The sequence below is a fragment of the Nerophis lumbriciformis genome, linkage group LG01, assembly GCF_033978685.3.
Source record: "Nerophis lumbriciformis linkage group LG01, RoL_Nlum_v2.1, whole genome shotgun sequence".
In the NCBI taxonomy this organism is placed as follows: Eukaryota; Metazoa; Chordata; class Actinopteri; order Syngnathiformes; family Syngnathidae; genus Nerophis; species Nerophis lumbriciformis.
In genome coordinates this window covers 12,169,519-12,197,239 of record NC_084548.2, presented here as the reverse complement: position 1 = coordinate 12,197,239, position 27,721 = coordinate 12,169,519, and the positions used below count along the sequence as shown (strand labels likewise).

Below are 27,721 nucleotides of genomic sequence, written 5' to 3'. Positions count from 1 at the left end.
CTTCTCCAAAAAGAAAATAATTTTTCAATGTTTAAAAAGCTGCACACTGGTCTATTGACTAACTATTGTCAGTTTTAGCACTAATAGACCAGTGGTTCTTAACCTTGTTGGAGGTACCGAACCCCACCAGTTTTTTTTAATTCAAGACAAAGTTATATGTTTTTGGTAACACTTTAGTATGGGGAACATATTCTAAGTAACAAAGACTTAATTTATAGTTATTTGGTTAGGCTTAGGGTTACGGCCAGGATTAGAAGGTTAGGGTTATAATAAGGCCATGCCGAATAAGGCATCAATAAGAACTTAATAATGACTAGTTAAGAGCCAATATGTTACTAATTTGCATGTTAATAAGCAACTAATTAATGGTGAATATGTTCCCCATACTAAAGTGTTACCATGTTTTTTTACTGGTGCACAAAATGAACCGTGCATGAATATCACCTTGTTCAAAGAACAAAACCAACACAGTGCATAAACTCACAACAAATTACACACCTGCAACTCAGTCTGACTTCTGCTGTTGCCGCATCCGTAATACACCGATAGGGAGAAGTTTTTATTTACACGATGAGTCGGGTGTGTCTTGAACTCCGCCAAACCCCTGAGCCCGACTCACAGAACCCCTAGGGTTCGATCGAACCCAGGTTAAGAACCACTGTAATAGACTCAATGTGTAAAATTTTGATTTGATAAATTATTAAAATGTCCGCTATTTAATACGTTGTATGTTTAATCTTATGATACCTCAGCATTGGTGCCTGTCTGTCTGCAAACTGCGAGTGAAACGCTTTCTTCTTACATGCTAGACGGCCTACACCGGTGACTGCTGCGCCATGATGCTTTTCTCTGTACATATCACAAGTTTGTGACCATACCGTAGGGGAAGGGAAGGGTTGAGGAGCCAGGCAGCAGCACAAGTCACAACAGAGAGACTATGGACAAACAAAAAGATAATAAACCTTTATTATGATCAGCCCATTTTATTGGTTGATTTTTAATTATCGCAATTACCTATGTGACGTCACAATCACTATTATCGGTCGATAATAACTGGTGCTAATAATATCATGCATCCTTAGTTGAGAGTAGGATAACCATGCAAAACTGAAATATGTAAATCCTGAATGAGATTTTGGCCATAACCGCCCAGCCCTAAAACAACCCCAAAGCTGGTTTGTACATACAGTAGGTGCCAACTTATCGCTTGCTGCCAGCCTTGTTTTGAGGGGTGCATCAAACTGGAAATGTATTGCACATTGGGTATGACTGGGGCTGAATCAGTCAAAGCGCCACAGCCTTCATATGAGCACACAGCATCTCTAAACAGGCGTTTCCTTCATAAAAAAAAAAGGCGTTTCCCTTGCTTCACTCTTCCCTTTGTCAAAACATTCAGCGGATGTGGCGATAGAAGATGCACAAGCGCACACACACATGCAATTGCACACAAAGTGGTTTCTCTTACTATCAACACACTTGGCTGTGTCCATCTGGGGTTTCAGAACAAGACAACACACTTATACTGCATGACATTACCAGGTCACAGGGTGCATCCTGACAGGCTGATGCCAAAAGGCAAATGGTGGGGGATGCAAACATGTCATAGGGTTGGGCTAGACTGGAGGGGGTACTGTGATTGCAACAAGCGCAACGTCGGAGCCTTCACCTAAATTAGGTCAGTCTGATGTAGATTAGACCAATGGCCTGCATAGTTAAATAAACATGACTGATTACAAGCAGCTAAGTATAAACCAAAGCCAAGAGGGTTGGCTTTATCATGATGGTTACTTCCAAAGCACACCAGTAAAGTAACAGGAAATGGAAGTCATTTTGGGAGTGAAACCAGGGGCTGGCAACCATTAATGGCATTCAGTTTGACAAAAGGTATGAGCACTGCGCACATGTGTCCTCCTTATTGGTGAGTAAGGGTCTAAGTGCTTTGGGGAAGTCATGCATGTCAAATGTAGCTTCGATGCAACCAGGTCAAGAAGCATCCTACAACCAGGAAGCCGGTAATACAGTAAAAAAACAGAAGGACATTGCTCCTGGACATTTTGAAAGAGCTCCATACATCCAGTCTAACTCAGTAAGACATACTCTGCACCACACTGCTTGTTTTTGGACAAGTTAACCGACAACCACCCGATACAGCTATCTCTACAAATCCACAAATATGGGATTTTGTTACGCGACTATAAGTAAAATTGTCATGGAAAAGAAAATGCAGACAATCGTCCCTTTTTTGGGAATGTAGTAGAGCGAATATGTTTGAGAGGAGAAGAATGGCGTGCCTTGAAATAAAAAGCCTACGGCCATGTAACCCATTTTCCTTCATAGAAAACTAGAGCAAAATCCCAGGGCTACAAAAGACTCTGCATAAACTGTCACTGTTCAAATCAGAACATTATAATTAATAGTGAGTTTCATGCTTCCATTGACAATGCAGTCACTTTCAAGTTGAGAAAGATTATGTTTAAAAGGGGCCGTAACCTGCTCATTCGAGGTTAAAATGATCCCAGTGGAGCACTGCAGTGTGTTTCCATCCATCCATTTTCTACCGCTTGTCCCTTTCGTGGTCTGGAGCCTAACCCAGCTTCACTCGGGCGGAAAGCAGGGTACACCCTCTTTGAATAAAATACCTAATAACTCACAAAATTGTGGGCAAGATAAATTTGGATTGTTTTCTCATTGGCTCAGATTCTGCAGCCTGCCGACTCTTTTGCATTTGGGCAATGGTCGGTTTCCCACCCCTCCTTCAAATGATTATGTCCTAACATTATTAGGAAGCAGTAAAGAATAATTAAATTATTGATAGTCAAAATAATTGGATGAACATGGGGGAATATGATGTACAATTTTGATGTTTGTGAAGTGGCAAAGGCACAGGTGCAATGACCATGATGACGGAATTAAAGGAAAACTAAAATTTTTGAGCTCAACCTTCATCCTGCATAATTGAATTGCTTTTTTCAGTTTATTCCAAACTATATTATGAATTTAACGTGATCCCTACATGTATGTGAACCTCATGTGTACAGTAGCGGTATATATAATGCACTTTCCTTAGTGTGGTTAGTTTTATAGTTACTTCATTGTGGAGAATATCAACAAAACATCTCAAGTTATGTTTTCATCTCTAATTTTGTTTACATATTTGGCAAACTAAATCGCAACATTCAGGGAGGGCAGACTATAATGTATCCTGTGTTACCTTTTACAATAAGCAGCTGCAATTGAAATTGAGAGCACATTATAACAAGTCATAATCCTTGTATGTTAAACATACTTGGCCATTAAAAGTGATTCGGATTCTGATAATATAAGAAAAAATATGTTATTGTTAATGACTAATAACTAGAGATGTCCGATAATGTCTTTTTTGTCGATATCCGATATTGTCCAAGTCTTAATTACCGATTCCGATATCAACCGATACCGATATATACAGTCGTGGAATTAACACATTATTATGCCTAATTTTGTTGTGATTCCCCGCTGGATGCATTAAACAATGTAACAAGGTTTTCCAAAATATATCAACTGAAGTTATGGAAAAAAATGCCAACATGGCACTGCCATTTATTATTGAAGTCACAAAGTGCTTCTTTTTTTTAACATGCCTCAAAACAGCAGCTTGGAATTTGGGACATGCTCTCCCTGAGAGAGCATGAGGAGGTTGAGGAGGAGGAGGGCGGGTTTGAGGGGGGGGGGGGGGGTAGCGGGGGGGGTGTATATTGTAGCGTCCCGGAAGAGTTAGTGCTGCAAGGGGTTCTGTTGTGTTTATGTTGTGTTACGGTGCGGATGTTCTGTGTTTGTCATTCTTGTTTGGTGTGGGTTCACAGTGAGGCGCATATTTGTAACAGTGTTAAAGTTGTTTATACGGCCACCCTCAGTGTGACCTGTATAGCTGTTGACCAAGTATGCGTGGCATTCACTTGTTTGTGTGAAAAGCCGTAGATATTATGTGACTGGGCCGGCACGCAAAGGAAGTGCCTTTAAGGTTTATTGGCGCTCTGTACTTCTCCCTACGTCCGTGTTCACAGCGGGGTTTTAAAAAGTCATACATTTTACTTTTTGAAACCGATACCGATCATTTTGAAACAGATACCGATAATTTCCGATATTACAGTTTAAAGCATTTATCGGCCGATAATATCGGCAGTCCGATATTATCCGACATCCTTACTAATAACACATATTTGTTTTTAGATATACATAAAACATTTGCTTAGCCTTTTTAAAGAAAATACATGCATCATTGCAAATCAAAATTATCATGACATCATATTTATGATGTCATATTGACCATGCCCCCATTGCTAATTATATAGTGGCAATCGAGGTGAACTTGAAATGACTTATTTTATACATTATAGGGGGGTAAAGGTTTTTAAAATCAGACTTTTTTTATTCCCAGTCAGACCACATTGAGTGAGGGACAGGAAGTACAGTGATATTTGTGCACTTACTCGGTAAACATATACAGTGCAAATCAGCCTATGGTGTGTCACGGCTAGTGATAGTGTCAAAGAAAAAAAAGAGAGCTTTGAAAACCCTCTTTAGTCATTAAAGTCTCCCATTTTGGAGACAATTCGCCCACCAAGTAAACTATGTTATGTACAAAGGCAAGTGGATAAGCCAAAAGAAGCGTGCCTACATTGGGAGATTGGCAACGTTGTAACAAGCTATAACTAATAATGCCGCACTTAAAGCCAAAGGGAACTTTGATTTCCTGATACTAAAATAATAATTCTGACTGTTAAAACTGTTACAGTTGCACATGTCTGCATGGTTGTACTTTAAAAAGAAACAATATTACTTTTATGTACAAAGGGTTTCATCTCCATGTAATTGATCGTGGCAGCTCACCACAGCAAAATAAAAGCAGCCAAACCTTAAAAATGAGAGGGTTTTGCGGGAAAACAATTTAAAGTAATGTGTGTGTGTACGCGCGTATAGGATGTGAAAGATGTCACTCCTCTGTATTTTTGTTGGCCAAACTGTTGTACTGATAGGAGGCGTTGGAGAAGAACAAAGCTTGTTTAGACTTTGTCTTCATTAGTCTTATCTTCAAACTGCTTTGTGTTTTATTTTGATATCAAAAAGTAAACACCAGGTTTTGTTTTTTACATTACATGTGGGTTTTTTTATGTCACAAAGGTATCACTTCAAACCCCATTCATGTGACATAGCACGTTGTTAATGTGGTATTGTGTGTAGTTAATTCCGATACGACATATTTCTGCTCAAACTCTTAATGGATCTGTCCTGATACAGCATCTACATGTACATATAAATGTACATAACTTAAATAAATTTAAAAAATTCAATACATCCTCTATCAAAATGTAAAAATAGAGATAAAGGCATCATGTAAAGACAAAAAGCTGACATGTTGAAATTACTAAAGAATAAAAAAAATGAAGCATGCTTTGGAGCCCTTGCCTCGAAAGAAAATAATGTTTGCCTTGGTGCCTTTTGAACTTGCCTTGGTGCCCTAAAATATGAGCCCTCTTTTAAGGCAACACTTGCCTTGACCTTAAAAAGTTTAAAATTTGTCGCCGAAAAAAGACTTTGATCTCCGAAGCAGCATTGCCAAAACCGGTTGTTGTGATGACGTTAAGCAATACGCACTAGATTGTCTGGAGCAGAGGCAGGTGGTCTTCCATGTGAACATACTTTAATATATTGAAAATATACCCGCGGACAGCGATTTACAAAATGTGAAATGTGCTAATATTAAGATAACAGTGGCGCCTTTGAAAAAGAAAAAATGCAGTTGGAGCAGCAGCACCAAGAAGGCGTGACGTTAGGGCTGGGCGATATGGCCTTTTATTAATATCTCGATATTTTAAGGCCATGTCACGATACACGATATATATCTCGATATTGATGCATATAATCACAGCAGTATGATGACTATATGTGTCTACATTAAAACATTCTTGTTCATACTGCATTCATATATGCTCATTTTAAACTTTCACGCAGAGAGGGAAATCACAACTAAGTCAATTGACTAAAACTGTATTTATTAAACAGTTATTAAGCACAAACATTCATGTCATTTCAAAACAAAAAGTGCAAGATTGTCAGAGACATTTTAAAACAAGCTATTAGTGCACTTTTGTGCATGATGTCACAAAGATGACTTATCAAAACAACACTAAATTAAAGTGCATTTTTTGTACAGAACGCCAGTACAATATTTTAAAACAAATAAAGTGCACTATTGTGCATGATGTCACTAAGATGACTTATCAAAACTATACTAAATTAAAGTGCACTTTTTGTACAGAACGCCACTACAATGTTTTAAAACAAATAAAGTGCACTTTTGTGCATGACGTCACACAAGATATTTCAATAACTGTAAAATAAAAATGAGCTGCATAATAGGAAATCAAATAGTGTACAGTATGTCCTTCGCTATGTGGTAGGTTCCTGCGGACGTCATCTCCTGTTGACTATTTTTTTCATATGGTGTTGATGTGGAAATGGAAGGCGCCAGGCTCAATTGGGTCAGTGCAGGTTGCTTGGGCATTTTGTGGTTGTGGCACCGAACGGAGATATTGACATGCGGAGTTTCAAGCACTCCTCATTCTCTAGCGGGTGACTTTTCAAATGATGCTACATATTAGCAGTAATGCTACTTTTTGTAGCAACGCTTTTGCCGCATACTTGACATCTTCCCATCTTGAAGCCAAACCACCGCCAGACGATGGACCCCGTGCTCTTTTTCTTGGGAATGAATTCTTCCTTCATTTGTTACCAGATTCGCAACTTCTTTCTCTCGTATTACCACTCCGCTAGCACCACAGCTAACGTTACCCATGCCACTACCTCTCTGCTCCACGAGGGCGTATGCCATTGCACGCGCGACAGTATGTGACGTATGTAAGAAGGTGTACTTGTTTTATGTCTCTGTGAGAAGGAGAGACAAAGAGTGAGAATCGCCTGTAGTGTAATGCCCGCAGCTAAAAGCAACTGCGTGACAACGAATACTCGAATACTCCCGATATAGTCATTTTCTATATCGCACATGAACAAACCCGCGATATATTGAGTACAGTATATTCGATACATCGCCCAGCCCTATGTGACATCAGGCTAGCTGCAGTTCTTGGTGTTCGTCGCAGACATAAAGCATCTAAACATCAATACAGTCTCCGGTAACACCAGAAAAAGAAGCTAGATTTGTTGCTAGTTGTTTTGAATAAAGAAAAAGTCACTAAAAGGATTGGAGAAGTCTCTGGAAACTTGAACACATTCTCAACAAAATACACTGTACAATAAGCAGCAACAAATTGAAAAATAGAGCAAAATGCAAAACATATGTTATCACTAAAGTACAGCTTTGGTTTTAAATGTATGTATATATTTTTTAGCCTTAAAAAAAATGCATCATCGTATATTATGCAAATTAATGATGATAACATATTGGCCACGCAGGTATGTTGCATTCTGGGGGAAACCCTGCATGTAGTTTTTTTTTTTTTAATTCGAGAAATGTTCTTTATTGTAAAATAACATGCCAACAGTTTTGAGTTTTTTATGTTTCCATTTTAAAAAGATTAAAGCCAAAACTAAACAGTTTAACGTTTTGTATTTTGTTCCATTAGTGCATCGAAAATGAATCCCACCATGACCCTAGGAACACGGTGCATACTAAACCAGGATTGTGGCTAATCGTTACAACTTCAATATTTTGTAAGAGAGTTTTAAGTTTAAGTTGTATTTCCCTGTTGCAGTCAAGTATAAGTGCTGGGAAGTTAACAGCCAGATTAACTCTACTCATGCAGGGAGAGTGTTAAGGAAAATTGGGACAAGTGCCAGAGGCTGTGATGGGATTTCCGTAGTCTTTAAATGTTGAAAGAGTCACTCAACAGTTCAGGATTATTCAAAACAGTGACATATACCTGTGGGTCAGTGGTGGCACTAGGTTATGTTTATTGTAAATAACTGGCTTCATCAGCATAAAAAAAACCCCATTGGAACACCGCTACACTTTTATGTAGCCTTGGAATAGGCTTGGGCCAATACTCGATAAGTCAATTAACCGAACGATAAATGAAGATGAAATCTGTATATTTTCCAGCGCCAATAATTGCCATATGTATGTGTTGTTTGGGTTACAAGAGTAGTAATTATTTTGCATGTTTCCACATCTGCAGGTGTTTGTACTACATGCACCAAAACGCTATTAACTATAACCGCTGTAAAACTACCGACTGTTAGTATTATAGTATTAAATTAAAATGATCAAACAAACATTGATACACTTATAGAAGGACTAGCTCAATGCTTAAATGCTAACTTGAAAACAAGAGACATTGATGTCTTACCAATAAGAAACGTCATACTCTAATCTTAACGTTAATAAACACATTACTGTAAACAAATAAAAACTCCAGAGTCAAGTTGAAACAGATAGACGTCCGTTCAACAGGAAATAAAGGCGTGTGACGTCATATAAATTGGCAGTAAAACAAACTGATTACCAATGTTCCCTCTAATTTTTCATGTGTGTGAGCAAAAGCTCAAACACCCTGAGCATTCAGTGGAATACAGACGTGCACACTGTGGTCATACCAGCAGCACGTTTGTCGCAAACCTGACATAACAATTGAAATGTCTTATTATTATAATCAAATGACTAGTCAATTTCAAGAGATTATTTTCTAATATATGTGCTTTGGCTAGGGATGATGTTTGATAAGAAATTATCGAGTTGGAGCCTATTATCGAATCCTCTTATCGAACCGATTCCTTATCGAGTCCTGATAAGTTGTTGTATATGGAAAAAAACACACAATATTTGGTTTAACAAAAGCTCACTTTTATTATATAAGAAAAAAATAAAATCTAATAAATAAATAAATATTGACTGCTAACCCCCTAAAAAAATAAAATAAAATAAATATTGACTGTTACCCAAAGTATATTAAGTGGGATTTTTCAGAAAAACAAATATATACAGTAACACAAAAACAACCAACCTGTCTCTGTGATCACTATAGGTGTATAAATAATGACATAGTTTTAAATAAAATCAGTCCCTTGGGCACAAAACTGAAAATAATACAGCTCTCCAAAAAGTGCACTTCTGCTGCTATTTGACATAACTGTTTGTTATGATGCTTTTACATTTTTGCACTTTATTTCTTTATTGAAAGAAAATTCTATGAAGAGAAAAGTTGTTTGCAAATGTGGTTACAATGCTAAAAAATCAAAAGTTAAAGCTAAAAGAAGAAATACATTTTATTGAGTTAACATGATTTCTTTATAGGGGGAAAGATGTGATGTTATGAGCTAGGGAATATAACAACTACACTACTCAGTATGCAACGGGAGTGACGAGCATGCGCGGTAGCCCCGAAAAGTGTTTGTTGCATGTTGCCACCCGGCAGCTAAGAATGAGGTTATGAGCACGCTGTGAAAGTAAACGTCAAGAACTCAGCCAACACGCCCCGTCTGCATTATTCATAATTAGACAGACAACACATATACAGTGTGATTTTGTTTTGTTTACAAGGAAAAAAAAACTAAAGTTAAAAAAGGGAGATCATTTCATATATGTATGTGCTGCGGTTGCTTTAAGAACGTTGCAACAGCTGCCGTAAAGGAGGTGTGTTGCTAGCCTGGTTGCTATGTTTACGGTTGGTCGTAAAAGTGTTGGTCATGTGTTTGTACCCTGCTCAAATCTCTTAGTAAAGTTATTCATTGGATTATACCTTTTGTTTTGAACTTTATTACACCTTGGAGCGCTTTTTCCGGTCCATTGTTTTTCCTGCTTTACCTATCTGCGACTAATGACTGAGCTACGTGACGTCATTTCTTGTGATGTCCCACGGGGCATTTCTGGTCGGGACGGGATTCGTTCCCAGGGATTCGAATAAAGAACCATCTCTTTTTCTTTACTATAGTGGTCTCGATAATGGGTACCGGTTCTCAAAAAGGGATTCAAGTCCGAGGACTTGGTTCTTTTCTTATCGAGCAACCGGGAAAATCGGTTTCAAGTATCATCCCTAGATTTGGCCCACTTAGATATTGTTTTTTTTTTTTTTATTATCAGCTATGCACTATAGTATTTTATGCCTGGGTGGGGGTCCTGCTTTGGAAAGATTGTGTACCCCTTTCAGAGATCACATTCAATTCCCCTTAAAACATTCACATGTTGCATGAGATGAAGTGCTTATTAACTTTCTGTCCGTGAAATAAATATTTTTATTAGCAATTATGTAGTCCTGTAACATAATTTCATGATTAATATCCAAAAAATAACATTCTTAACAAATGACAGTAGAATAAGCACACTGATTGAGGAGTCATAGTAAAACGACCTGAAATTTACACTTTACGTGTAGTGTTGGAGTTGTCCAACTTTTTGTGTGGCCATAAACGCACCTGTGGCTAATTGCCATAGTGTATGTGTTGGTGCAGGTGAGAGAGAGAGCAAGCGGCTGCTGTTGATATAACAGATGACAAAGAGTTGCTTTTGGCTTGGTTTGTACGGTAGACAACGACCAGTTTTGCTAGATAAAAGTATTTTACACATTGTTTTGGTGTGGTTTTGGCCGACAAACAATTTTGCTAAATAAAGGGACCGATGGCATTCCTGTCCTCCTTTAAGTGTCTCCACTCTCCACAGACGTTACAATAATTTAAGTGTTGACAAACATTGTTTTATCTGTTGTGGCCGCCTTTCGTCACCTGTTACTCACAGTTGCATTGCAAAAATCATACAAAACAAACGATTTGTTTATTTTGTTTAAAATGTGGGATTTGATTTTTTGCGCGGCATAGATTTGCTGTGCGCAGAGGACGCGTGAGCAGTGCGCAATTGCGCACCTTAGAGGGAACGTTGCTGATTACCCAATTTATATAAACATATTTACACACGCGCACGCACACACGAACCTCGACCTACAAACTTAATTGGTTCTTGAACATGGTTCGCAGACAGAAATGTTTATGAAATGAAACAGATTTCCCCATAAGAAACCATGTAAACATAAATAATTGGTTCTTGCGTCGACACACGTTGAAGACACTATAATGTGTATATATTCTGTATATGTATCAAAATAACATAAGTGAGTAATGGCTCAACGATGTATTTTTTTATTCAAACATCACAACAACAGCCAGCTTAACTGTCAATGCGTCCACACACACACACAAAAGTCCTCCTGGTGCGCGCGCACGCACGCAAGCACACACAGGCTTTCCCCTACATGTAAACGATCGTGGCGTAACGCCACGGCAAGATTACTAACGTCACACCTTTTCTTTTTTTACATGAAAGCACCTTTTTACCATGAAAACAAAATTAAGTGCTATATTTTATGAATGGATATACTGTATATAGTCTATTATTTACTTGTTCAAGCTAGTGTAAACATTGACATTACTACCGACAATTAAGTCTAACTTTACGCCGTGTGCGTCTTCGTACCTCCGTGTGGACGCCTGTGTGGAGTGTGCATTTGTTCCTGTGCTTGTGTGGGTTTTTTTGGACACTCCAGTTTCCTCCCACACTCCAAAAATATGCATGTTAGGTTCATTGGAGACTGCAAATTGTAAATTGCTATGAATAGGAGTATGAAGGAGTGTTTATCTGTGCCCTGCGATTGGCCATGCTAATTTGAGTTAACTTGTCAATAAGTTAGTCCATTGTGCGTTAGCATTATACTAGTAGCAATAGAGCGCAACCTTCATACTGCATAATTGTATTGCTTACCGTATTTTCCGCACTATAAGGCGCACCTAAAAACCACTAATTTTCTCAAAAGCTGACAGTGCGCCTTATAACCCGGTGCGCTTTATATATGGATAAATATTAAGATTCATTTTCATAAAGTTTAGGTCTCGCAACTACGGTAAACAGCCGCCATCTTTTTTCCCCGTAGAAGAAGCGCGCGGTGCATGCTGGGATATGTGACGTTTCATTTCCATTTGTGTGTTTATGTAAAGACCCCAAAATGGCTCCTATTAAGTGTGTTGTCTGTCTAATTATAAATAATGCAGACGAGGCGTGTTAACTGAGTTCTCAACGTTTTCTCACAGCGTGCTCATAACCACATTCGAACTCCCAGCATACAACAACGCTTCTCAGGGCTACCGCGCATGCTCGTAACTATCGTTGCATGCTGGGTAGTGTAGTTGTTATATTTGCTAGCTCATAACAGCACATTGAGAGACACGCTTACGCGCTTAATTCAATACTCGCCGTCATTCCGGGTGGATTGACAAAAGACCTCCAGCCGCTAGATATTGGTGTCAACAGGGCATTCGAAGCTAGACTGCTAACTGCGTGGGAACTTCTCAGGGCTACCGCGCATGCTCGTAACTATCGTTGCATGCTGGGTAGTGTAGTTGTTATATTTGCTAGCTCATAACAGCACATTGAGAGACACGCTTACGCGCTTAATTCAATACTCGCCGTCATTCCGGGTGGATTGACAAAAGACCTCCAGCCGCTAGATATTGGTGTCAACAGGGCATTCGAAGCTAGACTGCTAACTGCGTGGGAACTTCTCAGGGCTACCGCGCATGCTCGTAACTATCGTTGCATGCTGGGTAGTGTAGTTGTTATATTTGCTAGCTCATAACAGCACATTGAGAGACACGCTTACGCGCTTAATTCAATACTCGCCGTCATTCCGGGTGGATTGACAAAAGACCTCCAGCCGCTAGATATTGGTGTCAACAGGGCATTCGAAGCTAGACTGCTAACTGCGTGGGAACAATGGAAGACAGAAGGCGAACACACCTTCACTAAGACGAGGAGGCAGCGCCAGACGACGCCAACATCTGCCAGTGGATCGTAAATTTGCCCAACTTTTCACTTCGGACACCGAAGACGAAGGATTTACGAATGAAGAATAACTTCAGAAAGTGAGCGCTATGTTTATTTTGTGTGTTGTGACATTAACGTTCGAGCAACATTATGTTGCTATTGCTCTGCACTATTTTGAATTTTACTATGTTTGTGATTGCACATTTGCGTACATTTTGGGAGTGAACAGAGTTGTTAGAACGCTGGTTTTTAATATATTATTAAAGTTTGACTGACCTATCTGACTGTTTTTTTGACATTCCCTTTAGCGCAGCGTAGGCGCGGCTTATAGTCCGGGGCGGCTTATTGGTGGACAAAGTTATGAAATATGCCATTCATTGAAGGTGCGGCTAATAATCCGGTGCGCCTTATAGTGCGGAAAATACGGTATTTCAGTTTATTCCAAATCATATTATTCTTACGTGATTCCCACATGTATTTATTTGCACTTCATGTGTATATATATAATGTACTTTCTTTAATGTGGTTGGTTTTAAAGTGACTTCATTGTGAAGAATATCAACAAAACACCTAAAGTTATTATTTTTCCAATCTAACTCAAAGGACTGCTTACATATTTGGCAAACTAAATTGCAACATTCAGTGGGGGTAGAATACCATGTAGCCTGTGTTACTTTTTACAATAAGCAACAATTGAAACTGCATTGAACAAAGAGCACAGTCAACCAAGTCACATTCCTTGTGGTAAAGCGGATTGTGATTCTAATGATGACATTTTTTAATTTTTTTAATATTAATAACAGTAATGGTATTATTAATAATTGACAACTGTGTTGGCCCTGCGATGAGGTGGCGACTTGTCCAGGGTGTACCCCGCCTTCTGCCTGAGTGCAGCTGGGATAGGCTCCAGCACCCCCGTGACCCCAAGAGGGACAAGCGGTAGGAAATGGATGGATGGGTGAAACACTATTTGTTTTTAAATATACATAAAACAAAGAAAATATATGCATCATGGCAAATCAAAATGATCATGTCACATTGACCACGCCCCTAGTCACTCCCCCGCCGCCACTTATATAGTGGCAATCTAGGGGAAACCCTGATATATATATATACAGTCGCGATCAAAAGTTTACATACACTTGTAAAGAACATAATGTCATGGCTGTCTTGAGTTTCCAATAATTACTACAACTCTTATTTTTTTGTGATAGAGTGATTGGAGCACATACCGTATTTTCCGCACTATAAGGCGCACCGGATTATTAGCCGCACCTTCTATGAATTACATATTTCATAATTTTGTCCACCAATAAGCCGCCCCGGACTAAAAGCCGCGCCTACGCTGCGCTAAAGTGAATGTCAAAAAAACGCTGCGCTAAAGTGAATGTCAAAAAAACAGTCAGATAGTTCAGTCAAACTTTAATAATATATTGAAAACCAGCGTTCTAACAACTCTGTCCCAAAATGTACGCAAATGTGCAATCACAAACATAGTAAAATTCAAAATGGTGTAGAGCAATAGTAACATAATGTTGCTCGAACGTTAATGTCACAACACACAAAATAAACATAGCGCTCACCTTCTGAAGTTATTCTTCATTCGTAAATCCTTCGAATTCTTCGTCTTCGGTGTCCGAATTGAAAAGTTGCGCAAGCGTGGGATCCAAAATGGCCGGTTCCGTCTCGTAGAAGTCATCGGGAGTCAGTGTCGCTGTTGTTCTGTGAATCCTGCCTTTCGGAAAGCTCGGACCACAGTTGTGACCGAAATATCTGCCCAAGCATTTACGATCCACTGGCAAATGTTGGCGTATGTCGTCCGAGGCTGTCTGCCCGTCTTAGTGAAGGTGTGTTCGCCTTCGGAGCTGTGTGAAAAAAGCCACCCGGCCTCTTCGCGTAAACTTCCCTTAACCACTCGCTCATCTTTTCTTCATCCATCCATCCCTTCGAGTTAGCTTTTATGATGACGCCGGCTGGAAAGGTCTCTTTTGGCAAGGTCTTCCTTTTGAATATCATCATGGGTGGAAGTTAGCATGGCAAGCTAGAACCACAGTGAAGGATGACTTCTCATTCCCTGTGGAGCGAATATTCACCGTACGTGCTCCCGTTCCACAGTGCGGTTCAGTTGCTGTGAAATACGGTAGTAATCCGTGTGCGGATGGAGAGATTGCGTCTTTTTATGAACCGGATCGTTTAGTAGGAGCCATTTTGTGGTCTTTACAGATGTAAACAGGAAATGAAACGTACGGTGATATCCGCGCGTTTTTTCTTCTTCTTCCGGGGGCGGGTGAAGCGCTTCCTGTTCTATGGGGGCGGGTGAAGCGCTTCCTGTTCTATGGGGGCGGGTGCTTTCCTTGGCGGTTGCTTGCGTAGAAGAAGAAGCGCTTCCTGTTCTACCGGGAAAAAAGATGGCGGCTGTTTACCGAAGTTGCGAGACCGAAACTTTATGAAAATGAATCGTAATAAAGCGCACCGGGTTATTAGGCGCACTGTCAGCTTTTGAGAAAAATTGTGGTTTTTAGGTGCGCCTTATAGTGCGGAAAATACGGTACTTGTTGGTCACAAAAACATTCATGAAGTTTGGTTCTTTTATGAATTTATAATGGGTCTACTGAAAATGTGACCAAATCTGCTGGGTCAAAAGTATACATACAGCAATGTTAATATTTGGTTACATGTCCCTTGGCAAGTTTCACTGCAATAAGGCGCTTTTGGTAGCCATCCTCAAACTTCTGGTTGAATTTTTGACCACTCCTCTTGACAAAATTGGTGCAGTTCAGCTAAATGTGTTGGGTTTTCTGACATGGACTTGTTTTTTCAGCATTGTCCACGCGTTTAAGTCAGGACTTTGGGAAGGCGATTCTAAAACCTTAATTCTAGACTGATTTAGCCATTCCTTTACCACTTTTAACGTGTGTTTGGGGTCATTGTCCTGTTGAAACACCCAACTGCGCCCAAGACCCAACCTCCGGGCTGATGATTTTAGGTTGTCCTGAAGAATTTGGAGGTAATCTTCCTTTTTCATTGTCCCATTTAGAGCACCAGTTCCATTGGCAGCAAAGCAGGCCCAGAGCATAATACTACCACCACCATGCTTGACGGTGGACATGGTGTTCCTGGGATTGAAGGCCTCACCTTTTCTCCTCCAAACATATTACTGGGTATTGTGGCCAAACAGCTAAATTTTTGTTTCATCTGACCACAGTACTTTCCTCCAGAAGGTCTTATCTTTGTCCATGTGATGTCAGATGAAACACAAATTGAGCTGTTTGGCCACATTACCCAGCAATATGTTTGGAGGAGAAAAGGTGAGGCCTTTAATCCCAGGAACACCAAGCCTACCATCAAGCATGGTGGTGGTAGTATTATGCTCTGGGCCTGTTTTGCTGCCAATGGAACTGGTGCTTTACAGAGAGTAAATGGGACAATGAAAAAGGAGGATTACCTCCAAATTCTTCAGGACAACCTAAAATCATCAGCCCGGAGGTTGGGTCTTGGGTGCAGTTGGGTGTTCCAACAGGACAATGACCCCAAGCACACTTCAAAAGTGGTAAAGGAATGGCTAAATCAGGCTAGAATTAACGTTTTAGAATGGCCTTCCCAAAGTCCTGACGTGTGGACAGTGCTGAAGAAACAAGTCCATGTCAGAAAACCAACAAATTTAACTGAACTGCACCAATTTTGTCAAAAGAAGTGGTCAAAAATTCAACCAGAAGCATGTGGATGGCTACAAAAAGCGCCTTATTGCAGTGAAACTTGCCAAGGGACATGTAACCAAATATTAACATTGCTGTATGTATACTTTTGACCCAGCAGATTTGGTCACATTTTCAGTAGACCCATAATAAATTCATAAAAGAACCAAACTTCATGAATGTTTTTGTGACCAACAAGTAGGTGCTCCAATCACTCATCACAAAAAATAAGAGTTGTAGAAATTATTGGAAACTCAAGACAGCCATGACATTATGTTCTTTACAAGTGTATGTAAACTTTTGATCGCGACTGAATATACACACACACACACGCACGCACGCACGCACGCACGCAATCATCAAGCAAAGATTTATAATCCCCCAGAGTGGAAGACAGACTAACAATTTAATCCCATTCCTATTTTGTACTTGGAAATTAAAACAAATACTCAACAGCAAGATGAAAATATTGATGTTGTTTGTGTGCAAATTGCTAATAACATCATTTGTTGAAAAATAATCATATTGAGGTGACAGCTGTCTTAATAAGTTGTGCTGAGTGCACACTAGTGGAAAATGTCCTTGTGACACACATACTTGCAGAAACCAAGTCATGAAGGCTTCCAGAGCAGATGGTGAGGCTGTTCATATGCCATGGGCGGTACACGCGGGTCACACAAGCCAATTAAATTCAAAATCTAGTTTTGCTTTGCCATTTTGTAAAAACAATTATTTTCAAAAACGACATATAAACTGCAGGCCAAAGTGTGTGTGTGTATGTATGTATGTATGTATGTATGTATGTTTGTTAGGGGTGTAACGGTACGTGTTTTGTATTGAACGTTTCGGTACGGGGGTTCCGGTTCGGTTCGGTTCGGAGGTGTACCGAATGAGTTTCCACACGAACATGTGAAGTAGCCGCCTCAGCTAAAGTCTAAACAAGCTGCTCCGCTTCCTTCTGCCTCTTCTCTGTCAGTCCTCTACACAGCATCCAGCATTGTCCCACCCACACAACCATCTGATTGGCTAGAACTATAGCGGTAACAGTCAATCAGCAGTGCGTATTCAGAGCGCATGGATTCAGTGCTTCTGCGGTGGAGTTAGCGGATAGGTGTTTAGCAGGTGAGCATAAGGCAGCGGACTCTCCCCAAATTAAAATAAACACCTCCCAGTCAACTACTAGTAACATCACTATGAGCCCGTTGACCTTCTAGAAACTTAAAACTGCAGCTCAGCTCGCTCGCAGTCCTGGCTTGAGGTGAAGGCTAATTAGCTTTCAGCGTAACGTTAGCTCATTGTGTGGTGTGTGTGTGCGTGTGTGTGTTGTGTGTATGATAAAAATCAACTACAGGCTTCCCTAATGCTGTAATAAATTAAATATGATGAGTTGACTTGAAACTGTTTAATGTTGCCCTTTTTATATGTAGAAGAAAAGTTTTATCATTTTATTTAATCTGAGCAACAACTTGAGGCAGTTTAATGTTGATTAACGTGTGCAGAATTATTATACTGTTATGTTAAAAGGATAAAGCCATTGTTTACAAATTTGGTAAATAAATAACCAAAAAAATTATATTTTGTTGTTTTCTTACTATACCGAACCGTGACCTCTGAACCGAGGTACGTACCGAACCGACATTTTTGTGTACCGTTACACCCCTAATGTATGTATGTATATATATATATATATATATATATATATATATATATATATATATATATCAGGGGTTTCCCTTAAACAGCATTTTTACTACCGCCACACCTTTAAAATAGGGCTTTTTTTATTTACTTGAAAACAAATTTAAGTAATATAATGTATTGTAGCCCCCAGAAAATATCACAAACTCCGACGCTATGTTTAACTTTTATTACCAATCTTATGATAACAAATAACGGCAAAATTCCAACAGGTTTTACCTCCCGTATGAAGACTTCATCTCGCGAGTTCGCGCTTCCCCGGACACACAACAACACTACCTCATTTTCCGCCAATCACCTTTCAGGCACAGACGGTGTGTTTGCAAACATGGAAAAAACTGACATCAAATCCAAACCACACAAACATAAAACATTAGCAGGTGATTACAGTATGAATTGACATATATAGCCTATTATTTGCACACTATTGACAAGTGAGGTAACGAAAACTTGCCCACCGAAAAAAAAGACTTTGATCACCGAAAACCGCGCTATCGAAACAGGATGCAAACAAAACGCACGCCATTGTATGTCTGCGATGTGGACGTGATTTGTATGTATGTATGTATATATATATATATATATATATATTGCAGATATACCCGCGCGGAGAACCATCTTGAAAATATGAAAGGAAGTGGCGGCTTTTAAAAAGAGAAAGTCCAACTGGAGCAACAGTGTGATGTCATGCTTGCTGCAGCACTCTTCTTTAGTCATGGACATCGAGGGACAGAAATTAAGAGTCTCTAAACACGAGTACATTTTATAAAAACACCAGAAGAAGATGCTCGATTTGTTGCTAGTTCTTAAATTGGAAAAAAAAGTAATTAAAAGTCTGTAATAACTTGAAAAATACCTTGTACAAACAGCAACACTTGAAAATATGGCATAACAATAAAAATATATATTTTAATACTAATTATTAAAAACAGATGTTTTAAATGCATGTATACATTTTTTTAGCCTTTTTAAAGAAAATCATACCATCACGCCACGCTTACACCGCCACAGGTACCCTGGCAGTTTAGAGGAAACCCTGTATATATATATCGCCTATTATTTGCGCACTATTGACTGGTGATGCACTGAAAATTGGGCCGCCGAAAAAATGCTTTGCTCACAGAAACCAGATGTTGTAAAGGCGTACCTACTTCCGCTGGCAAGTCGCAGGCGAATGACATAGCTCGCCAAAGATGACGCAACAGTCGCAATCAGCTTGGATTACCTACTGATGTGGCCCAATTCTGATGTAAAAAAAATCAGATTTGAAGCACTTTGGAGCATTCAGACTGGCAAAGAATATCCGATCCGTGTCAATTGTGTCTGTGTCGTTTGGTGAGCAGTGTAACGGGGCCTGAGTTTGAACTAAACTCAGAGGTCGGTCTGGTGTCATTCCCGGGCCGCCAGTTGAAGAGCCCTGCCATAAGTTTATTCTAATATTTCAATTAAAACATGACTTGTTGGGACTAAGGTTGTACGGTATACCGGTATTAGTATCGTACCGTAATACTAATTAATCATATTCGGTACTATACCGCCTCTGAAAAGTACCGGTCCGCCACCGCCCGCTCCCCCGTCGTGTCATTGCTGGTTTACGAGCAGACGAGCATGTTCCGCAGGGCACAATCACAGGGTACTTACAAGCAGACACAGTGAGGAGACAGAAAAGGGAGAACGGACGCATTTTGGCTTAAAAACTAACAATAAAGGTGAAGTTATAACACTCCATGGCAACAAATAAAGTACATTTCTTACAAGTATCATCCCTGCAGGACGAGGAATAGCTAAACATGCTTCACTACACACCGTAGCTCACCGGCGTCAAAATGTAAACAAACACCATTGGTGTATCTACACCTGACATCCACTGTAATGATACCTAGTACAGTAGCGTATCTAGTCGATACCACTATAAATACGTCAATATTTTGTGGCCTAACAACATCTTTGTTCGTTTTTCTTCATTTATTTTATGTTTATAAACTCAGGAATTATGTCCCTGGACACATGTGGACTTTGAATATGACCAATGTATCATCCTGTAACGACTTGGTATCGGATTGATACCCAAATTTGTGGCATTATCCAAAACTAATGTAAAGTATCAAACAGAAGAATAAGTGATTATTGCATTTTAACAGAAGTGTAGATAGAACATGTTAAAAGACAAAGTAAGCAGATATTAACAGTAAATGAACAAGTAGATTAATAATTAATTTTCTACCACTTGTCCTTAATAATTTTGACAAAATAATAGACTGGAAAATGACAATATGTTACTGTATACATCCACAGCTAAATTAGGAGCCTTTTTTGCTTACTTACTAATAAAAGACCAGTTTTCTTGTATGTCCACTATTTTATTTAAGGACAAACATGCAATAAGAAACATATGTTTAATGTACCGTAAGATTTTTTGTTAAAATAAAGCCAATATAATTTTTGTGGTCCCCTTTATTTAAAAAAGTACCGAAAAGTATCAAAATAATTTTGGTACCGGTACCAAAATATTGGTATCGGGACAACACTAGTTGGGACTGTTACAAACAATCTGTAATGATGACATGATGACCACAAACACAGTATGCAATGATGTAAACTGCAGTGCTCACTGATGATCATACTCTACAGCAGTGTTTTTCAACTAGTGTGCCACGGGATATTGTCTGGTGTGCCGTGGGAAATTATGCAACTTCACCTAATTGGTCCAAAAAATATTTTTTGCAAATCAATAATTATAATCTGCAAATAATGTACCGTTCCTTAGTGTCTGTGCTGTGTAGAGCTCGGCAGGGTAACCATGTAATACTCCACGTTAGTAGGTGGCAGCAGGTAGCTAATTGCTTTGTAAAAGTCGGAATGTGTCGGGTGAGATGAGGACGGTTTGTCGTGAAGCCAAAATTCTAAAGGTAAAAAGGTATGTAACGCTTAAACCAAAAATGAACAAAAGGAAAAGGCATTGAAGCATAGGGACGGCTATGCAAAACAAAAGTAAAACTGAACTGGCTACAACGTAAACAGAAAGCTGGACGACAGCAAAAACTTGCAGCGTGTGTAGCGGAGACGGCGTCCACAAAGTACATCCTTACATGACTTGGCAATCAACAATATCCCCACAAAGAAAGATAACAACAACTTAAATAGCTTTGCTTGCTAACAGAAAGCAGGTGCGGGGAATAGCGCTCAAAGGAAGACGTGAAACTGCTACAGGAAAACATCAACAAAACAGGATGGGCCACCAAAATAACAGCGCAAGACAAGAACTAAAGCACTACACACAAGAAAATACTAACAAACTCAAAATAAGGCACGTTGACCTGGTGGAGTTTCATTTTTTTAACGTTGTCTGCTGGTGGTGTGCGTGCGGATTTTTTAATGAAAAAATATGCCTTGCCTCAAAAAAGGTTGAAAAACCCTGCAGGCTTTGTACACATTTTCGATGGCCAAATTCAAGCACTTTTTAAGGACTTTCAAGATACATTTTCCAGTTTTTCCAGTACCCTTCAAAAGGCGAAAACCAGTGTGAATCTATCCATAGCCTTGTTGTTTGAGGTCACCAAATGCTGTCAGTAGGAAAAATACAGAAAATCTTCTAAAACCTAAGCCTAACATTGAACCAGCAGTTATCATTAACTGAATGGGGTAAAGAAAATGAAACAGTGTTTTTAGGGCTGCAACTAACAACTAATTTGATAATCGATTAATCTGTCGATTATTACTTCGATTAATAATCAGATAAAAGAGACAAACTACATTTATATCCTTTCCTGTATTTTATTGGGAAAAAACAGCATACTGGCACCATATTTATTTTGATTATTGTTTCTCAGCTGTTTGTAAATGTTGCAGTTTATAAATAAAGGTTTATTAAAAAAAAAAAAAAAAAAAGTAGTCTCTGCGCATGCGCATAGCATAGATCCAACGAATCGTCTAAATGAATCGCCAACTATTTTTATAATCGATTAGTTGTTGCAGGCCTAGTGTTTTTGTAGATTATTCAATAGGGGTGTGGGGGAAAAAAATTGATTCGAATTCAAATCGCGATTCTCACGTTGTGCGATTCAGAATCGATTCTCATTTTAAAAAAATGTATTTTTTATTTTTTAATTAATCAATCCAACAAAACAATACCATAACATTGCAATCCAATTCCAAAACCAAACCCGACCCAGCAACACTCAGAACAGCAATAAACAGAGCAATTGAGAGGAGACACAAACGCGACACAGAACAAACCAAAAGTAGTGAAACAAAAATGAATATTATCAACAACAGTATCAATATTAGTTACAATTTTAACATAGCAGTGATTAAAAATCCCTCATTGACATTATCATTAGACATTTATATATATATTATATATATATATATATATATATATATATATATATATATGAACAATAGTGTCACAGTGGCTTACACTTGGATCGCATCTCATAAGCCTGACAACACACTGTGTCCAATATTTTCACAAAGGTAAAATAAGTCATATTTTTGGTTAATTTAATAGTTAAAACAAATTTACATTATTGCAATCAGTTGATAAAACATTGTCCTTTACAATTATAAAAGCTTTTTACAAAAATCTACTACTCTGCTTGCATGTCAGCAGACTGGGGTAGATCCTGCTGAAATCCTATGTATTGAATGAATAGAGAATCCTTTTGAATCGGGAAAAAAATCGTTTTTGAATCGAGAATCTTGTTGAATTGAAAAAATAATCGATTTTGAATCGAATCGTGACCCTAAGAATCGATATTGAATCGAATCGTGGGACACCCAAAGATTCACAGCCCTACTATTCAATGTCATTGGTGTTTGCAAACGTTGTCATCATCATTCATGTATACATCATTCCTTGCAAGAAATAACATTAATTATTGTTGTTTGTTTGTATCATAATTCATGCATACATCATGTTCATTAAAACGACAACTTCCCGGCGTGACGGACCTATGCACCACTGTCTTCTTGGGGGCGACACTGGCATGACAACAACCTAATGTAAGGGCTTGTGCAATGCCAACAGATCAAGCTTTCATTTTTAGGAAACTTATTTTATTTGTTTCTATTTTATAATTAGCCTATTGCAGGGGTCGGCAACCTTTACCCCTCAAAGAGCCATTTTGACCCGTTTCACAAAATAAAGAAAACAATGGGAGCCACAAAACTGTTTTGAAAAGAAAAATGAAATAACACTGCATACAAAGTTTTTTTTTGCTTTGTGCTATGTATAAACCAGGGGTCTCAGACACGCGGCCCGCACATTAAAGGGGAACATTATCACCAGACCTATGTAAGCGTCAATATATACCTTGATGTTGCAGAAAAAAGACCATATATTTTTTTAACCGATTTCCGAACTCTAAATGGGTGAATTTTGGCGAATTAAACGCCTTTCTATTATTCGCTCTCGGAGCGATGACGTCACAACGTGACGTCGCATCGGGAAGCAATCCGCCATTTTCTCAAACACATTACAAACACAGAGTCAAATCAGCTCTGTTATTTTCCGTTTTTTCGACTGTTTTCCGTACCTTGGAGACATCATGCCTCGTCGGTGTGTTGTCGGAGGGTGTAACAACACGAACAGGGACGGATTCAAGTTGCACCAGTGGCCCAAAGATGCGAAAGTGGCAAGAAATTGGACGTTTGTTCTGCACACTTTACCGACGAAAGCTATGCTACGACAGAGATGGCAAGAATGTGTGGATATCCTGCGACACTCAAAGCAGATCCATTTCCAACGATAAAGTCAAAGAAATCTGCCGCCAGACCCCCAGGAAAAGAGAGCGGATGAGGGTATGTCTACAGAATATATTAATTGATGAAAACTGGGCTGTCTGCACTCTCAAAGTGCATGTTGTTGCCAAATGTATTTCATATGCTGTAAACCTAGTTCATAGTTGTTAGTTTCCTTTAATGCCAAACAAACACATACCAATCGTTGGTTAGAAGGCGATCGCCGAATTCGTCCTCGCTTTCTCCCGTGTCGCTGGCTGTCGTGTCGTTTTCGTCGGTTTCGCTTGCATACGGTTCAAACAGATATGGCTCAATAGCTTCAGTTTCTTCTTCAATTTCGTTTTCGCTACCTGCCTCCACACTACAACCATCCAATTCAATACATGCGTAATCTGTACGCATGTATTGAATTGCACCAAACCCCCCCCACCCCTCCCTCCGTGCGTCGGTTGAGGTGGACGGGGTTGGGGTTTGGTGGTAGCGGGGGTGTATAATGTAGCCCGAAAGAGTTAGGGATGCATGGGATTCTGGGTATTTGTTCTGTTGTGTTTATGTTGTGTTACGGTGCGGATGTTCTCCCGAAATGTGTTTGTCATTCTTGTTTGGTGTGGGTTCACAGTGTGGCGCATATTAGTAAGAGTGTTAAAGTTGTTTATATCACAACCCTCAGTGTAACCTGTATGGCTGTTGACCAAGTATGCCTTGCAGTCATTTACGTGTGTAAGCAGAGGCCGCATACTACATGTGAGCGGGCCGGCACGCAGATAGCATGGTATAAAAGCGGACGAGACGACACGTTAAAGGCAATGCCATCACGGCACACCTTCAATATTGTTGTCCGGGTGAATATCAGAGAATGTTTGCCCCGGGAGATTTCCGGGAGAGGCACTGAAATCCGGAAACCTCCCGGAAAAATCGGGGGGGGGGGGGGGGGGGGGGGGGCGGCAATTATGTAGCTGAGCCACATCAGAGTGATCAAAGAGCCGCATACGGCTCCGGAGCCGCGGGTTTCCGACCCCTGGCCTATTGAGTCAGACTGCCGAGAAATATGGCGAACATTTCTAAGCATTTACAAGCACTTCACCCAAAATTCAAGTATTTGTCAAACCTTGAAAACACATTACAATCCAAGCATTTACAAGGTTTTTAAGCACCTGTACGAACCCTGCACTGCTCTACAGACTGTGAATGCAGTCAGGCGGAGCTCATCAAACACGTTCTAGCATACAGTTTGACCAAAAAAAATACATGGATTGTATTGTTTTAAAGCGGGGTCACGGAAACTAGCAGGCCCTTAGCCTTAAAGGCATCCGACGCTCGGCAGCTGTTGCGAATGGGAGAAAAGGCGCTGATGAGAAAGGCTTTGAACGCCATCTTGTTGAGTGCAGCTGCTCGGGCCCTACATACAGGAACCCATTCATTGGAGGCGTTACGTGGAGAGGGGACACACCGGCACAATCTAACAGATCGACGACACAAAACTGCACTTTTGCGGGGCAGTTACTAAAAATAAAAAAAAGGCCAAATTTGGTTCAGATCGGTTAATCGCGAGTTCTCCGACTCGACGGGTCCGGGCTGCGAGTTGCTCCCGGCGGCACCTTGTTGCCTCTTAGCTCGGGGGCGGCTTTCCATTATCCCCCCTCACCCCCTCCATCAAATCACACGGACTGAGGAATGTTGTCGTGGGAGAACCGGACATGGGATTTGCAGGGTGTTAAAACGATATGGCCGGTTTAAGAACTCGAGATAACGGGATTGCACGGAGCCAATTACTACCATTTTCCTCTACCGTAAAACAACACCGGGAGGTGTGTGGGGGGATCAACGACGTAAAAAAATACATTTCGACGTCACGGTGTTATTTAACTCATGTGATTTCACGCACGTCCGTGGCGTTACCACGGGCTAATTATGCTAGCCGTGCAGGTTCCATTTGACTAAAATGCTGCAGCTAAGCAAATAATCGGAGCGGTGCAAATACGAACACCGCAGATTTAGGCACACACCGGTGCTAAATCGATCTTCAGAGCACATTTTTGACTACATATTGGGAGTCGAGCTGCGGACACCGCTGGCCTGCTAACTTACATGGACTCGCCAAGGGGAAAAAAACAGGGGGTGGTGTCGTCGTCGGCGGCTGGCGAAGAAGCCATTTTTAGACTTCTGCTCCGTTGCCAACCGCATGATGCTACGACCGAAAGGGAAACCGATGTTTTTTTTGCAAAGAATTGCACACGCAAACAAAATTAAAAAAATGAGTTTTTGAAGTTTTATTAGCTTATGAGATGGGTGCTCGCCGCTTTGGGGTGTAGCAACGGCGCGGAGAATGTGGGCCAGATCATCGATGTGTTGACGGTACAGAATCGGCCCCAGAGAGTATTCGTGAAGGGGGGGAAAGTACCGCCATGTTAGTTAAAATAAGAGAGGGTGGTGGTTAACCTACAAGCTAATGAAATGCTAATTAACAGCGGCAAAGTTGCCACTTAGAGCGGCGCTATTTAATACAAAATGTAAGTTAACTGTCAGGAATTTGACTGAAATGTGCTACTTGACAGCACGCCTACTTAACGGTTAGTTAGCACGAAGCTAACGAGAACTAACTAGCGAGCTAACTAGCCAAACACAATTCAGCCTTTTTTTCCACTCCCCACAATCCTTACCTTCTTTCAGGCGCTGTCCGTGCTCCGAATCACATGAGTTGATGGGGGGGGGGGGGAACAACAACAAAAAAACAACAAAAGCTGGTGTCTCCTCTCTCGGATGTTGCTAGCGTGGAGCGACACTCCCCGAACCCAGTTTTGGAGCCGCCGGAGGAGGAGGAGGGGTGGGGGAGACACACCGGCACAGTCGAGCAAGAGACGAGGCGGTCTTTCACCCCCCCAGAAAAAAATGGCGTTTCAGAGTCTTTCTCCGAAGCCGCCACGAATTCCACCTTCACGGCGAAATGAAGACAATTCCCCCCCTCGTCCGACTTGGTCGACGTCGTCCCTGGTGGGTTTGTTTTTTTTTTCTCTCTCTTTTCTTCCTCGGCTACGGAATCTCAGCGGCTTCTTCCTGCGGCCACCAAACAGCAGAGATGGGCGCGGTAACCCTGCACTCAGCCCCGGGAAACCCCACGCTCAGGCGGCGTCACAACGTACGGCCAGGGGTCGGCGACCACTTCAAGAAATCAGGAAATACTGCCATCTTTGGTAACTCCTGACATAGACCCACTAATTGTATTTACGGTACTCGCAAAAAAAAAAAAAAAAACTATCCGAAATTTCAAAGCGTACAGCAGTTTGATGTATGTACACAACACACATTCCAAATGTACTTTTAACAAGTGTTGCCTTCAGGGTCCCATGACGTGTAAATGGTGCGTGCAATATTTCCCTATAAAAGTGTAGTAAATATTAAATATTACACACACATATATTTTGTGTGACCTGAAAATGAAACTTGCATGCTGTTGTACTCACAAATAACTTAAAAAGGATAATAAGTCAGCAGTGCACAACAGCAGCAATGCTATTTCCCGAGGACTTGAACCTAACTTAACCAGAATACAATAATAACAAATTGATGCCACGGCAGTGCATCAAAGTAGTGACATTTTGTACTACAGCAGTAATTCTTAATTATTTTTTGTTTGCCTCCAACCCCAGAAAGAAGAAAACATTCCCCCCACCCACTTTCCGTCACCTTTGTGCCTTCACGCACAGCATTAAAAGTTTGGTGGACAAAAAAGGAGACGCAAAAAACACCTCAAAGTCGGAGAAAGTTGTACATGTTGTACATGTAA

At 40.2% G+C, this 27,721-nt stretch overlaps 1 protein-coding gene across 1 annotated transcript in view; it reads right to left on the bottom strand.

Moving 5' to 3' along the window:
- The window catches only part of gnb1a (guanine nucleotide binding protein (G protein), beta polypeptide 1a), a 54,964-nt gene extending 27,893 nt beyond the window's left edge, over positions 1 to 27,071 (bottom strand). The window contains exon 1 of the mRNA XM_061974883.2: positions 26,598 to 27,071. The gene's annotated coding sequence lies outside the window, so the exon portion shown is untranslated. The remainder of the gene's footprint in view (positions 1 to 26,597) is intronic.
- Positions 27,072 to 27,721: the final 650 nt, after the last annotated feature.